At 38.9% G+C, this 16,173-nt stretch overlaps 1 long non-coding RNA gene across 1 annotated transcript in view; it reads right to left on the reverse strand.

Moving 5' to 3' along the window:
- Positions 1-14,040: 14,040 nt before the first annotated feature.
- LOC140500999 (uncharacterized) overlaps positions 14,041-16,173 on the reverse strand; it is a 29,692-nt gene continuing 27,559 nt past the window's right edge. Inside the window, exon 4 of the long non-coding RNA XR_011966010.1 lies at positions 14,041-15,257. This is a non-coding gene — a long non-coding RNA (uncharacterized lncRNA). The remainder of the gene's footprint in view (positions 15,258-16,173) is intronic.

Here is a 16,173-nt window from a genome sequence, read left to right on the forward strand (position 1 = left end):
AGCACTTAGTATTCATCATAGTAGACAATAATTCATCATATTACAATGAACTATAATTATACATTCTGTCTTTTTTCATTATCATTTTGTCTATTTCTCCATTCAATTTTTTCACTATAGCACTGATAGTTCTTGCAGAGCTTCGCTTTTCTATTTTTATTCCCATTAACATATGTGTATAGTTAGTTGACTTGCAATGATGCTATATTCAATGAGAGTGGTATGAAGGTATAAAAATGTGGCAATGTAAAGTAACTGCAAAAGTTAGGGCTGACTGCTTCAGACTGCACCTCAGGTTCAAGACTGGAAGAAAATGAGGAACTTACATGCCCAGCCAGTGGTTAATCAATGGATGGCTTAGTTTTGTCAGGAGAATGGCATTCAGAGCAGAGAAAAGATACAAAATCTTGGATGTGGCAGTTATTTCATTGAATTCAGTTTCATGGACTTTGTTTTGCATTTGTCTGATGGTCAAACTAGAGAAACTGGATGGAACTTCTAATGTTGAGTTTTTTCTGCCAAAGTAACAAGGAAACTTTCCCAATGGCCTAAGTCTTAGTCAGCTGCTGAATCAATCAAGGCTCAAGGATAATTTTCTTACCTTTTAAAGAAACTATGTAGGAGGAGCCAAGATGGCAGAGTAGAAAGATACACAGATGATTAACTCCTACCCCACAGCCCATAAAATACCTGTAAAGAAGAACTCCCAACAAATTCTGGAGCAGCAGAAGCCACAGAACAACAGAGTGGAGGAGATTTCTGTTCCAGAGAGACCTGAAAAACTGATGTGAAAGGTCTGTCATGCACCAGACCCAGAGCAGAGCCCAGCCCTGTCTTGGCCACACAGCAGCAAAAGGAGCAGATCCCAGCAGGCTTCAGGGACAGAATCTCCAGCAGCAGCACAGGTCCCTCAACGTACAGGCACCAAAGGTCAGTGAGAGGGTCTTTTTGGCTGGTGGAGAGGGAAGTGGGGTGTCCCCATAACTCAGGCCCCCTTGGGAGGCAGCAGCAGAGGCAGCAGTGGACAAGGGCTCCCCAAGCAGGCAGGAGCCCAGATCCACTGTTGAAGGTCTCTGCATAAACCCCCTGAGGGAACTGAGCCCACGTGGCGGCCCTGCCCCTACCTGAGCACCTGAACTTAATTTCACACTGAATAGCAGCCCCACCCCCTCGGAAAGCCCTGAGGCTGGGAAGCAGCATTTGAATTTCAGCCCCTAAGTGCTAGCTGGGCAGAACTGGAGGCAAGATGGATGTGGAGAGGAAACTCAGAAGTCAAGTAACTGGCTGGGAAAATGCCCAGAAAAGGAAGAAAAAAACATAAGACCATAAAAGGCTACTTCCTTGGGGAACAGGTGTCTTCCCCCATCCCTTCAGATGAGGAAGAAAAAGGCATACTGCCAGAGGAAGTCAAGGGTCCCCCCTCCAAAGAGGACTTAAACTTGGCTCAGGAAATAGAAGACCTTAAAAAACAAGTTAGCAACTTACTAAAAGAGAACCAAAAAACGCTGAGGAAAATAGCAGCTTTAAAAAGAGGCTAACTCAATTGGAAAAAGAGGTCCAAAAAGCCAACGAGGAGAAGGAGGTTTTAAAAAGCAGAATTAGCCAAATGGAGGAGAAGGTTCAAAAGCTCACTGAACAAAAAAAATTTGTGAAAGAGAGAATTGAGTCCAGGGAAAAGAATGACTATGAGTTAAACCAAGTGCCAGGCCTAGAGGCCTGTGTGGGCTACCCGAGTCTTCTTACCTCACCTCTGAGGTCTTCGGTTGGCCAAAACCGGATGCTCATATGAGAGAAAGGATGTTCCAGAGTTGAACAAGGGTTGAGCTTTATTTCAGGGTCTCGGTTACAAGTGCAGGGGGGTCTTCCTTAGGAGGAAGAGGGGGAGATTTCCTAAGGAGGCTAAGATCTTAAGGGATTGGAAGTAGAAGTACAAGCGGGGAGAGAGGGGGAGGGGAGAGAGGAAAGAAGAGAAGCGGAGCCTACTGTCCTCTTGGCTCCTCACGTGCTAAGAGAGCTTTCAGGCTTCCTCAATCCTACTTAACCTTCAGCCACACAGTTTGCATCTGAATACCGTGCTGTTAGATAACAATAGTGTGCCCAGATCCGGGACGACCTCGAGGGCAGGGAGACTCCACCCATCACGTATCTCCTAGGGAGAGGCGGAAATACCCGAGCTACCCGAGCTAGCTCAGTCTGACCTTCTCGAATCCCCGCTGTTCATGGAGGGCCTCGTAAGACTCTAAGATTTAGAAGTCCCACTTTTACCCACCCAAGACCGTCCACACGGATTTGAACTTACAATCCCAACAACCAAGAAGTTAATAAACAAAACCAAAAATTTAAAAAAATAAGATGATGTGAAAGAACTCATTGGAAAAACAGCTGACCTGGAAAATAGATCCAGGAGAAATAATTTAAAAATTATTGGGCTACCTGAAAGCCATGATCAAAAAAAGAGCCTAGACACTATCTTCCATGAAATTATCAAGAAAAACTGCCCTGATGATAGAATCAGAGGGCAAAAGAGATATTAAAAAAAATTCATCAATCTCCCCCGGAAAGAAACCCGATCAGAGAAACTCCTAGGAATATTGTGGCCAAATTCCAGAGTTCCCAGATGGAGAAAATACTGCAAGCAGCTAGAAAGAAACAATTTGAGTACTGTAGAAATACAATCAGGATAACACAGGATCTGGCAGCTTCAACATTAAGGGATTGAAGGGCTTGGAGTAAGATATTTCAGAAGTCAAAGGAACTGGGATTGAAGCCAAGAATCACCTACCCAGCATATGTGAATATAACACTTCAAGGGAAAAATTGGACATTCAGTGATAGAGAAAAATTTGAAGACTTCATGGCCAGGAAAAGACCAGATCTGTATTTAGAAATTTGACTTCCCAAGACAAGAATCAAGAGAAACATGAAAAGGTAAACAGGAAAAAGAAAAAAGAAAAAAAGAAAAATCATAAAAGACTCTCTAAAGCTGAACTATTTACATTACTACATGGAAAGAAAATATTTTTAACTCTTGAATCTTTTCTCAGTATTTGGGTAGTTGGAGAGATTGTACACACACACTCACACACATACACATAGATAGATAGAGAGTACAGGGTGTGTTACATCAAAAGAGATGATATCCACATACACACACAAAAATAAAATAAAATAAAATAAAAATCAAGGGGTGAGAAAGGGAGTAATGTAACAGGGCAGGTTATAACTCATAAAAGAGATAAGAAAAATCTTATTCAATCGAGGAGATAAGGGAGAAGGGGAGGGGGGGAATAAAGCTATTCTCCCCACATGTGGCTGAAGGAAGGAATAACATGCTCACTAAATTTGACATGAAAATTTATATCACACAACAGGAAAGTAGGAGAGGAGGCAACAAGTGGAATGAAGGGAATGTTAGAAGGGAGGGCAAATGGGAGAAGGGAGTTACTAGAAATAAACAATTTCGAGAAGAGACAAGGTCAATCATGGGGGAGGGGGAAATAAGGGGGATAGGATAGGTCGGAGGGCAATATAATTAGTATTACACAACATGATTATTATGGAAGTCTTTTGCAAAACAATATATGTTTAGTTTGTATTGAATTGCTTTGCTTCTTAGTGGAGCTGGGGAGGGAGAGGGGAGGGAGACAAGTTGGAATTCAAAGTAGTAGAAATGAATGTTAAGAATTTTTACTGCATATAATCAGGAAATAAGAATTACAGGGATAGGGGTATGGAAATTTATCTTGCCCTGCAAGAAAAGAAGGAAGGTGGGGATAGGACAGGGGTGGGGTGTGATGAAGGGGAAGGTACATTGAGGGAAGGAGTAACCAGAATGCAAATTATTAGGAAGTGAGGGGAGGGGGGTAATGGGGAGAAAAATTGGTCACATTACAAAATGAGGTAAAAGCAATTAGTTATTAAAACAATAGACAATTAATTACTGAGAATAAATCAATGACATCTTTAGTTTGTAGAAAAGAATTTCAGTCTAACTTTCCAAGAGGAAGGTAACCTCTGATAAAATTTGGCATTGATGGAAAAGTCAGGGTTTTAATGATAAATTTGATTTTATGATTACCATTTAATCAGGAACTAGAACATGTATAGAAAGACATGTAAGCCACTTAAGACTTGCCTAAAAGATGTTCCTTAGCCAAAGTGAAACTATAATCATATTTTAAACCTGGTTATAGGAACTTGCCATTTTTAGATGATGTGAGACTACTAAATGACTGTTCTTCTGAGTCTAACTCCAGGTATGGGAAGCAAGAAAGGCGATCTGAGCCTCCATTACATGATGCTAGTATGCTCATGAGATGCTAGTATGAACTGCATAGGTGATCTCAAGGGAAGACTGGGAGAGCAGCTGTTCAGCATGGGCTGAGGTGGGACTCTCTGGACTCAATTTCCCCAATGACACCTGGTAGACTTTAAGCCTGACTGAATACAAGTGGGCAATCTGCTCTTACCTGGAATAGACATGAAGTTGGGGAGATATTGTTTCCCTGCAATGTCCCTACTCTTGGTGGCAATTCCCTATAGTCAAAAGGTTTGTAAGCTTAATACCAGATCTATTCCATTATAGATTATGGGTAGAGGAACATCCAAGGCTGCCTATCATTAAGCTATTAGGCATAGGACATTAGACCAACAACATGAAGTTAGGGTCTTTTTATTCTTAGTAATACTGAGGAGACAATTAGATCAAGAGATTGTAAAGTGGGCAACATAAATATTATTTGTGCCTCAGCTGGCTTATGTTTAAAAAAAATTATTTTGTGGTCCATATTGTAAATGCTTTAAAAAGATGTATCACCTGACCAAAAGTTTGAATTGCTTTATCTGTTATAAACTGTGTTAAAAATAAAATAAAATAAAATAAGACAGAAAGAAAATATATAGGTCAAACCCATATGGAAGGGTGTGTCACCAAGGCAATACTCACAGCTCTGGAAGTGTCTTATTCTCAGTCACAAAGTATAATAGACTCTTGTGATGGCAATCAAATTAGGATCTTTTGCTGTTTTCGTTTTACTAAAAGTGCCTCTGATTGAATAACGTGATTAAAGAAGATCTTTCCCGCGCATTGATGGGCCTGCCCATTGCAGGAAGCTTGTTTAGGGGAGTTGTTTTGTAGGAATGTTCCAAGTAATTTTTCTTTTTTCTATTGAGGCACTGGGTCAGAAGGTTATGCCCTGTGGTTCTAAAAAGTGTATAAATAATCTAAGGGTGAGATTTTACTTTGCGGCATCATTTTAGAAGAAACTTTGAGTGCCAGATGAGGATACTGGGAAGCCACTTTAAGGAGCTCCCCAGCTTTGAAAACCTAGATGTCAGTGCTTCCCTCTCTGGTAATTATGGTCAGACAGTTGGGGTGCAAGTGTCTTTTGAATTCAGGCAGACCTTTGATTTTTCTGGATTTTCTTTGAAGTAACTGAATGATACATGTCTTGGTTAAATGAATGATACATGTGCTTGATTAAAGTGATTGCTAACCCCTTGAAAATTGCTTTCCTTTTAGGAATGCAGATCTAAGAACCTGTGACAGCAGACCCCCTGTGTATGTTGGAGTACTTACTGATACAACTCTCCATATAGAAGGAAGAAGAAAAACATTTATTCAGACACCAGAAAGCCAAATCTGTCATAGTCACCAAGAAGTCAATACACATTAGACTTCCCACCTCTGGCCCCTGCTGGGGCCTTCCCACAAACAAACAAAAAGCCACAAGCTTAGGTGTTTGCTTGTCTCTCTCTTTCTGCCCTAACTACTATCACTCACTTCCTTTCAGTTCTGCTCTAGTTCCACTCTTCCTGTTCCACCATTCTTGCTCTATTCCTTCACCAAACTCCTCCCTCCACAGACTCATTTGACTCAAACTTCCCTGTGACCTGGTCAGGTTAAATGGGCCTATTAATGAAAGGGAAACATCTTCTCATTTAAATTACCATTACATATGGCCCCAAGGTCTTTCATATGCATTACATAGGTCGGTGGAGCAACTGCTATCAACAGACTTTTATCAAGGATAACAGAAAATAAACATATAAAACAATATATTAGGCTACTGGTGTCAGCAGAACTTTATAACAATATAACAGGGATCACACAAAATGAGCACATAAAACAATATCTTAGGGTGGGGCTTAAATGCAAGCACTCCATCATCCCCCCTTGAAGAAATGGGGCCCAAAATCTTGGGACAAGGGGCAAAGATTTCTTCTTCCATAGCTACTGCTGAGATTAGACATAGAACTATCCCTATGCCAACAGGTCCTATTTGAGGGATCAGTTTCTCAGCTGGCATCCAGAACTTGGTTGGTGCCAGGTCTAGGGGTGAAACATCACAGTCATGGACAAGGGGTGACATCTGTCTCAAGCAATCAGGCATCTGCAGGTGGAGAGTATTAAGCCTGCAGAAAACAAATTTAACAAACAAGTTTAACAGACAAAAAGAAACAAGGAGACAATGACCAGAGGCAGGGTAGATATGTGGTCAGTCATGCTTCTAGAGTCCATAAACCCACTACCATAGCCTCATTCATGCTATAATATGTGAGTTAAGGGTACAATTTGGTAATTATCTTCCCCTGAATAAACAAGTTATGTAATTATCTTTTCCACATGCTGTAATTTCTGCAGCCCTTGGAACATCATTTGGCTTCAGTTTTACCCATACTTTAGCACCTAATTTCATTCTATCAATAAAACCCAATCCTTCAGTTCCTCTGCCAGTTGTTATGGAAGGAAGGTCAGTTTTCTCAAGGGGCATTGTTTCTCAAAGAATACTAATCACATGAACTATTCTATCATTTTTACAAAACTGTGTGGGTTCTTCACCTACATTTTAGAATGTCACAATAATTTCTCCTTGATAATTAGAATCTATGACTCCAAAACATGTATTTCTCGAGCTGCTAATCCAGATTTGGGTAATATCCATACAAGATGATTTTTGAGGGATTCTCATACATATTCCAGTAGATATTTTTCTTATTTCTTTTCTATCTATCCTAAAGTCCTCTAAACAATGCAAGTCATATCCTGCCAGACCAGGCTTCCCAGGATATAGTGCTGGAACATCTGGTCTCATAGCCCAATACTCAATATTTGTGATCTTATGTGTTTGTTGTTTTCTAATTTGCAGTTTGGGGATCATCATGCTGGCTAGAGGTATTCTTCCTCTCAGTGGTCTATTATTCAAACTACATAATACAATAAACAAATTTTCTCTTTCCAATGTTGATAAGAATTATTAAAACTTAACTTCCTTAACTGTTCTTTCAATAAGCTATTCATTCTTTCAATTAATCCAGATGCTTGCAGATGATATGGAATATGAAATATCCATTCTATGTTGCTTAATACACAATATCTGTCCATTTCATTACTTTTGAAATGTGACCCTTTTGTCATTTTGGATCTGCATTAGGGTTCCATAATATAGACTTATGGTTTCTAGAGTTTCACAGATGTTTTTATGGGTCACATTCTTAGAGAGGCAAGTCACTAGTATACTTGAATGGATGTCAACACAAGTACATATAAATTTTCATCCTTTATCTTGGGGTAGAGGTCCAATATAATTGATTTGCCAGATTTAGGCTGGTATCTTTCCCTTTGCTATTTCTGCAGTTACTACTCAAGGAATAGTTTTTTCCTTTAACAACTGTCATATATAACATTCCTCTGCTACTTGTTTTAACGATGAATGAAAGATACTAATACCTGGATATTGTGTCCACTGGTGTGTGGCCTGGAGCCCTAAATCACTGGTTATTTGATGGACCCACTTTGCTAGTATCAGATCATCAGTTGATTTCAGAGTAAAGACAATATATTGAACAGCAATCTTTGCTAGTCAATCAGCATGTGCATTGTACTCATGTTCTGGCATGGCGAGAGCCACATGAGCACCGACATAATACTAGTGTGGCAAATTAGTAACCAAAGACATGTTCCATATATCTTCCCATAATTCTTTGCCCCAGACTTATTTGCCATGAATTACCCAATTTTGGTTTTTCCACATGGGCATGCATGTAGCTAACCCATTACCTACTACCCATGAATCAGTGAATATATGACACTGTCCTCCTCTTACTGTTTTGATAACTTGATGTGCTGCCATAAGTTCAGCTTATTGACTACTTACACCTATTCCAGTACTTTCCAAAGTCTGCTTAGTACCTGAGTTATAGGCTACTGCTTTCCAAAGCCTTTTGTGAACCAAATATTTAACTGTCCATTCAGTAAACCATGCATGTCTCTTTTGTTCTTCAGTTTATCCATCATATCCCTCATCCCATTTTACCAAGACTATACAAACTGTTGCTTTGATTCAGGTTGGTGTATCATTACCCTCAGTATCTATGTTTGCTATATATTCACGTAAAGCAGAAACTCAACTTTTGCCTATTTTAGATCTATCTTGAATATACCATTTCCATTTAATTATGCTAAAATCTTGAATACATCCAATTCTGTCAGAAACTTAGTTCTTCATTACTCAGGTCATAATCAGGATTCCAGGACATAATATTATCTCATGGCCCAAAGTCAGTTGTTCAGCCTCTTCCAAAGTCCAATATGAAGCTAAAAACTGCTCTTCAAAAAGGGTACATTGAAATCCAGTTGAAGGGGGCTTCCTAGCCCAAAATCCTAAGGGAACATTTCGGCTTTATTGTTTTTGCTAAAAACTTTAGTTTGCATATTCATCCTGTACAGTCTCTTGTAATTCCACTCTGCCACTTTGCATAGGCTATAAATGTAGCACCAGTTGTATAGAGAACTTTGCTTCTTCAAAAGTTTTACTCTGCTTAAGTTCCCAAACAAATTCATAATTTTTCCTGGTAATTTTATATAAGGATTTCAAAATTTCTAATAAATGTACTAGTACTAGTACTAAATGTACTAGGTCACACCTGTGATATCTCTAATATCCAAATAATGCTATAAACTTTTGGGCCTGTTTCTTATTAATGGGGTTGGGAAAATCCTGAATATTTTGTAGGGCTTCCAGGAGAATCTCTCCCAGTCCCTTATCCACTGTATGCCCAAAAATTTTATGGTCTGAGCTGGCCCTTGAATCTTTTCAGGATTAATTTCCCACCATTTGCTTTTCATATGCTCAATTAAAAGTATCAAATTCTTCTCCACTTCTTTTATATTTTTTCTATGTATCATAATATCATCTATGTAGTGGGTAAGCTGTGCACCAGGTAGCTCTAATTCTTCTAAATGTTAAGCAACAATCCTATGACAAATAGTGTAGATATCCTTGTAGTAAGTGTGTAAAAGTACAGCCCTGCTAAGTGGAAGGATATTAGTTCCATTATTTTCAGTCTTTAGGGATAGTAAAGAAAGCATTGACTAAATCAATAACTGTGTACAAAGTCCCATCATATTTCTGGATTCTTTCTATTAAGGTAATAGTTTCTGAAACTGGAGCATACAAGGAGGAGTGACCTTATTCAATTGTTGATAATCTACTGTCATCTTCCATGTCCCACCTGACTTTCACAGTGACCAGACAGGAATATTCCATTCAGTGGTTGTAGGGAATATAACCTCAACTCCTGCCTCAACATATTCCTTTATAGTATTGGTAACTTCATCTTGCCCACCTGGTGCATGATACTGCTTTAAAGTAATTACTTAAGAAGATTCAGGTAAAGTGATTGGGTACATTTTTATTTTACCCACTAAAACTGTATTAATTTCTAACTTCCTTACTGCAAATTGGCATTTCCCTTGAGGTAAATTTAGAGTCATACCTCTCAATACATCTATTCCAATTTGTTATACAGGAATGGGCACAATTAGCACAGTATATTCTTTCTTCGGCAATTGTCCAAATTTCATCTTTAGTTTGACTTGTCTGGCAAATATGTCATCCCTTCCCAGTCCTTTGATAGTGATAGTAGTTCCAAGTTTAAACTTACAAGGGTTTCCACATATAAAGGAGGCCTCTGCCTCGGTATCTATTAATGTCCTAGTTACATTATTTGATCCATTTCTTCCAATATATTGTTAAGTTGATACGGGGTCTGTAGTCTGTGGTTTTCTTTCTTTTTTTTTTCCCTTAAATTTATTTATTTATTTTTGGTTTTCAACATTCATTTCCATAAGATTATGAGTTTCGAATTTTTTCCTCATCTCTCCCCTCTCCCTACCCAAAACACCTTGCATTCTGATTACTTCTTCCACCATTTACCCTCCCTTCTATCACACCCTCCCTTCCCTTATCCTCCTCTTCTCTCTTTTCTTGTAGGGCAAGATAGATTTCTATACATCATTACCTGTATTTCTTATTTCCCAGTTACATGCAAAAACAGTTCTCAACATTCATTCCTAAAGCTTTGAGTTCCAACCTCTCTCCCATCCTCCCTCCCACTCATCCCCACTGAGAAGGAAAGCAATTCAATATAGGCTAAATATGGATAGTTTTGGTAAAGACTTCCATAATAGTCATGTTGTGAAAGACTGACTATATTTCACTCCATCCTATCCTGCCCCCCATTTATTCTAAATTTTCTTTTGACCTTATCCTTCCCCAAAAATAATTACTTATAATTGCCCCCTGCTTTCATTTGCCTTCACTTCTATCATCCCCCCAATACTCCACTTGTCCCCTTCTCCCCTACTTTCTTGCAGTATAGAATAGATTTTTCATATTAAATTGAGTGTGTACGTTATTGCCTCCTTAAGCCAAATGTGATGGAAGTAAGGTTCACTTTTTGCCTATCACCTCTCCCTTTTTCCCTCCATTGAGAAAAGCTTTTTCTTGCCTTTTTTATGAGAGGTAATTTGCCCCATTCTCTTTCTCTTCCCAATACATTCCTCTCTCACCACTTAATTTAACTTTTTTAGATATCATCCCGTCCTATTCAACTCACCCTGTGCCCTCTGTCTATACACATATGTGTGTGTGTGTGTGCGTGTAAACAGATCAACTTCAGTAAGACCCTCATGATTTCTCTTTCCTGTTTACCTTTTCATGCTTCTCTTGATTCTTGTATTTGAAAGTCAAATTTTCTATTCAGCTCTTGTCTTTTCATTAAGAATGCTTTCAAGTCTATTATTTCACTGAATGATAATTTTTTTCTGAAAAAGTATACTCAGTTTTTCTGGGTAGGTAATTCTTGGTTTTAATCCTAGTTCCTGTGACTTCTGGAATATCCTACATCCTTTGATGTAGAAGCAGCCATATCCTGTGTCACCCTGATTGTATTTCTACAATACTCTAATTGTTTTTTTCTGACTGCTTGCAATATTTTCTACTTGACCTGAGAACTCTGGAATTTGGCTCCAATATTCCTAGTAGTGTTATCTTTTTGGATCTTTTTAAAGAGGTAATCAGTGAATTATTTCAATATGTATTTTACATATTCTTGTTCCAGAACATCAGGGTGGTTTTCCTTGATAATTTAATGAAAGTTCACATCTAGGCCCTTTTCTGGATCATGGCTTTCAGGTAGCCCCATAGTTTTTTAATTGTCTCTCCTGGATTTATTTTCCAGGTCAGTTGCTTTTTCAATAAGATATTTCACATTGTCTTCTATTTTTTCATTCTTTTGGTTTTGTTTTGTAATTTCTTGGCTTCTCATAAAGTCGTTAGCTTCTATCTGCTCCATTCTAATGTCTAAAGAACTATTTTCTTCAGTGAGCTTTTGAAACTAGTTTTCCATTTGGCTAATTCTGCTTTTTAAAGCATTCTTCTTATTGTTTTTTTGGGACTCTTTTGCATTTGCATTAGTCTACTTTCAAAGGAGCTTTTTTTCTTCGACATTTTTTGGGTCTCCTTTAGCAAACTGTTGATTCACTTTTCATGATTTTCTTGCATTGCTCTCATTGCTCTTCCCAATTTTTTCTCCACCTGTCTTACTTGATTTCAAAATCCTTTTTGAGCTTTTCCATGGCCTGAGACCATTGCATATTAATTTTTCAGGTTTTGGATGCAGAAGTCTTAACTTTTATATCTTCTTCTGATGGTATGCATTGCTTCTCTTCATCTGAAAGGATGGAAGAAAATACCTGCTCACCAAGAAAGTAACCTTTTTGTCATATTCTTTTTCCCTTTTGGGGGCATTTTCCAAGCCATTTACTTGACTTTTGAGTTCTTTGTCAAGAGGAGGGTATACTCTTGGGACTTGTAAGTTCTCAGCTCCTCCAAGGTGACAAAATCAAGGGAGAGGAGTTATTACTCTCCTGACTTGCACTCTGGTCTGGGAGCAACTACAAGCACACTATTCTGTGAGTAAAATTCCTTCTCCAAAGCCTCAGCTAGCTTCACCAGCCAGCACTCCTCCTCTTCCCAGGGCTACCAATCAGTGCCAAGATCCCGATGATAGGCTCAATTCCCTCAGGGTCTTCAGGCCAGGGCTCCAGCAATGGAAGCAGCTGCTGCCTGGAACTGGGGCTAGACTGCTGGTTCCCTTCTCACCCAAGTGAAAGAAATTTCTCATTGATCTTTGAAGTTGTCTTGGCATTTGTGAGCTCAAGAATCTGGGACCTACAGCTGCTGGTGGTGGCGCCTTGAAGCCCTCTCCAGTTCTGTCCTTGCCGCAGCATGGCCAATGCTGGACTGAACTCTGCTCCGCACCTGGTGCAACAGACTTTCCTGTCAGCCTTCCTGGATACCTTGGGCTGGTAATCTCACTCTGTCATTTTGTGCTTTCTGTTGCTCTAGAATTTGTTTAGAGTCATTTTTTACAGGTATTTTGTGGGCTGTGGGAAAAGAACTTCTAGAGGTGCATCTTTCTACTCTATCATCTTGATTCTGCCCCCCTCCTATGTTTTTCTTTGAGCTGGAGTTTGGTCAATTTTCTATTCTCCTTGAAGCTATGACAAACTTGGGTACAAGTGTTCAGGAGGATCTGTAAGGGTAGTTCATACTTCTCTATTTTGTCTAGTTTCAAGCCCCTTTTCTTGGTATATTTTGTACAGTTCATCATTTGGAATACCATCTATGCTTCCAAATTCTACCCCTGATCTCAGTAGAATAGTAATAAATTCTTTTCTGGTCAATCTGTTCTGACTTTGAATATGCTGGCTATTACTCTTCTCCCTTGAGAAAGTTTGTCTTTTCCCTAGTTCCCTAACTCACTTAATTGCAAAATCTTTGCCAGAACCTCTGAAAGAGGATGTCCTATTTCCCCAATTATTAGAGTCAAAACTAAATTTTTGTAAGCAGGAGGAGTCATCTTCACTATTATATTCCTATGGTAAACTGCTTAGGGGGTATCACAGTATGCATTTGCATTTCCAATCATTATGGCAGTCTTCATTACTTCCTCCTTTAACTTTTTTATATAGTCTATCAATGAATATCCAGGTCTATCTCCACTAACTGACAGAGAATCAGTAGAATACTGCTTACTGCAGCTTTCTTCAGCCAAAGCTAAATGATTAGTAGTATTGTTACCTCCTTGCATATTGTAATCTCTAAAGGTTTGCTGTGCAAAAGGATTCTGATTGATACATATAAATTTCAAGCAATCCATGCCATCTATCAATACTCCTCCAGCTCCTTCATCACTGATTCTCACCATCCAAGATATTAATGATTCTCCCATCGTTTGGATGAATCAACTCAAAGTGTCTGTGATTTTCTGCTGAGTAAAATCCTCAATTTTCTCCCTAAACCCTGGGCTCCCTGCTTGGTTCTTTTGTTTTCACCTTAGTATGGGGCAATCTTTGACCTTAGAAGTCTTTCCCTACAATATTGTTTCATTTACCAACTCTGACTTAGTTACATTTTCTCCCCTTGCATTCTCCTGGCAGTCATCATCATGGCATCTAGGCTGGGTCTGTACAAAGATTGTATGTACATTTCTTTTGCCAGCCTACTGCTTCTTATTAGCTAAATTAACAGCCTTTTCTTACACCTGACCCCCCCCCCCCAATTTGCTCTTTTAAAGGAGAGCCCAAGCACTGAGAATTTCCATGCAAACTAACTCTTTTCTTTTTCCTTCAGAAGTTCATCTCTGTTTTCAAACATAATAAGATTATCTGTTAATAAAATTCAGACTCTCTTACATATCCCTGCCAGCTCCTTCCCTGGTTTTATTGGTATTCCTTGAAAATACCTTTCCAAGTCTCTAGGTTCCCCTTTCTGTAACCTTACTTCCCAGTTTTTACAGGTTCTAGTGTTTTTAGCCCATTCCCTTGCTAAGGAGGAATATAGTAAATCCTCCCATCCTGAGATATTTGTTTCTTCCTCTAAATCCTTTCTGCTCCAAATAGAGTTTTTATACCCTACAGTCCTATTTGTGATGCCAAATGTATCACCAGGACAATATTCACAGCACTGGTGGTGACTATGAATATGCTAGCATAGTTCTCAACCACAACAGAAGGCAGAAGAATATCATTTGTTTGGACACCAGAAAACCAAATCCCCAAACCAGAAAGACAGATTCATCATAATAGCCAAGAGGTCTTTACACATTAGTACTGCAGAAGACAAAGCTATTTCCAAGCCTCCCTCCCCTTCCTACCCCTGCTGGGGACTTCCCACAAACAAACACTCTTGAGCCTAGTTGTCTGCTTGCCTGTGTCCTCTCTCTGGCTATCCTAACTGCTCTCACTCACTTCCTCTCAGTTCTGCTCTAGCTCCACTCTTCCTGTGCCATCTTTCCTGTTTCACCCCTTCAGCAAGCTCCTCCCTCTACCAGCTCATGTGACTCAGGCTTCCATGTGACCTGAGCAGGTCCCATGGGCCTATTAATGAATGGGAAGGATCTTCTCATTTAAATTACCATTAAAGAGCAGACCTTGGTTGATATTTCCACTACTTCAATAACAACAAAATGAACATACAGGGAAGTTTCCTTGGGCCAATGCACAAAAGCTATCATAAGTGTTATTGAATGTCTTTATTCAAGGAATAGAGGAGCAATCTAGCCCTTTAGCCTCATCACCTCCTTCTACGTAATATTTATTTTGCATAGATTGTTAGTATGTTACATTGACCAGCATTATCCAAAATACAAAGGTAACTGATAAAGTCTTTTCCCTTGGATCCTGAGTCTGTCACCTTCAGTCACATGGCTGGATATATAATTACCAGGAGCCAAATCTTTTCTCGCACAGTTGTCATTGTTTTGTTGTTATTGTTGTTGATCCTTCCTTTTCAAGAGGACCAATGATATCACAAGGGTAATGTCTTAACTTGGCCATGAATTAAATTTCAGTGAGGTAGAGTTGCACAAAGTCATCATAGTCTTAGGTTCAAAGTGCAATAGAAAAGTTCCTTAAAAGAGAAAAAATAGTTAATCTGTGAGAACACATATTAAAAGGGGAGAATGGGCTCCATCATATTGAAACATATAAATTCATATTTCTTGGGCATTTTGTGGAAAAAAGAGGTTTAAGACTGTTTAAGACTTAGAGAAATTTCATGTCTTTTCCAATGAATAAAGAAAGTGAGATTTAAGAAAGAATTTATTTGAATGGTTGGAAGAATCAGACACCAAATTGATAAACTACAAAATAGGTCATATATAACTTCATCTTTTCCCAGTATGTTAATGGCCATAGGTCTGTCTGTCTGCTCCTTTTAAACTCTGTTACACCAGTAGCACTGTGGAGCCAGCCAGCTAAAAATAATTTAAAGAGATCTGGAAGGCAAGGCTTAATTCATATAGTTACATGCAAAAGCATCCTCCAGTTTTCAAGATTTTGAGTGTGAAAAATTGTCTCATTATCTTTAAGAAATTCAAGGTTTTCTTATTCTCATAGTATCTGGATACATTAATTCACTCTTGGGCAATGTCTCTTAGCCTTTGAAAACTCTGGTTCTCTGGTCCCAACTCATGATTTTTTATTAACTGAGATAATTCACGTAAAACACTTTGATTTGGTACTTCCTTTTCCTTCTTCAGCAACATCACTATCATCATCATCATCTACATTTCCTCTGGGTCCATTGCTAAATGACCTGAATTCTGAGTACTCAGGAAACTGCTAAACTATAGGATTAACTAGGTTCTTCTGTGTCCTCCCTAGAAGAACTTTTCATCTGGATTTTTTCCCTGATGCATAGCTGGAGAAATTTTAGTGTGTATCTGAAAGCTCCCATCCTGTATCCTACTCAATGGCAGGGCAGAGAAATCAAGACAGGTCCTTTTTAAATCCACACAACTTTTTGTTGTCCTATGTCTCTTAAA

Source organism: Notamacropus eugenii, chromosome 4, assembly GCF_028372415.1.
Source record: "Notamacropus eugenii isolate mMacEug1 chromosome 4, mMacEug1.pri_v2, whole genome shotgun sequence".
NCBI lineage: Eukaryota > Metazoa > Chordata > Mammalia > Diprotodontia > Macropodidae > Notamacropus > Notamacropus eugenii.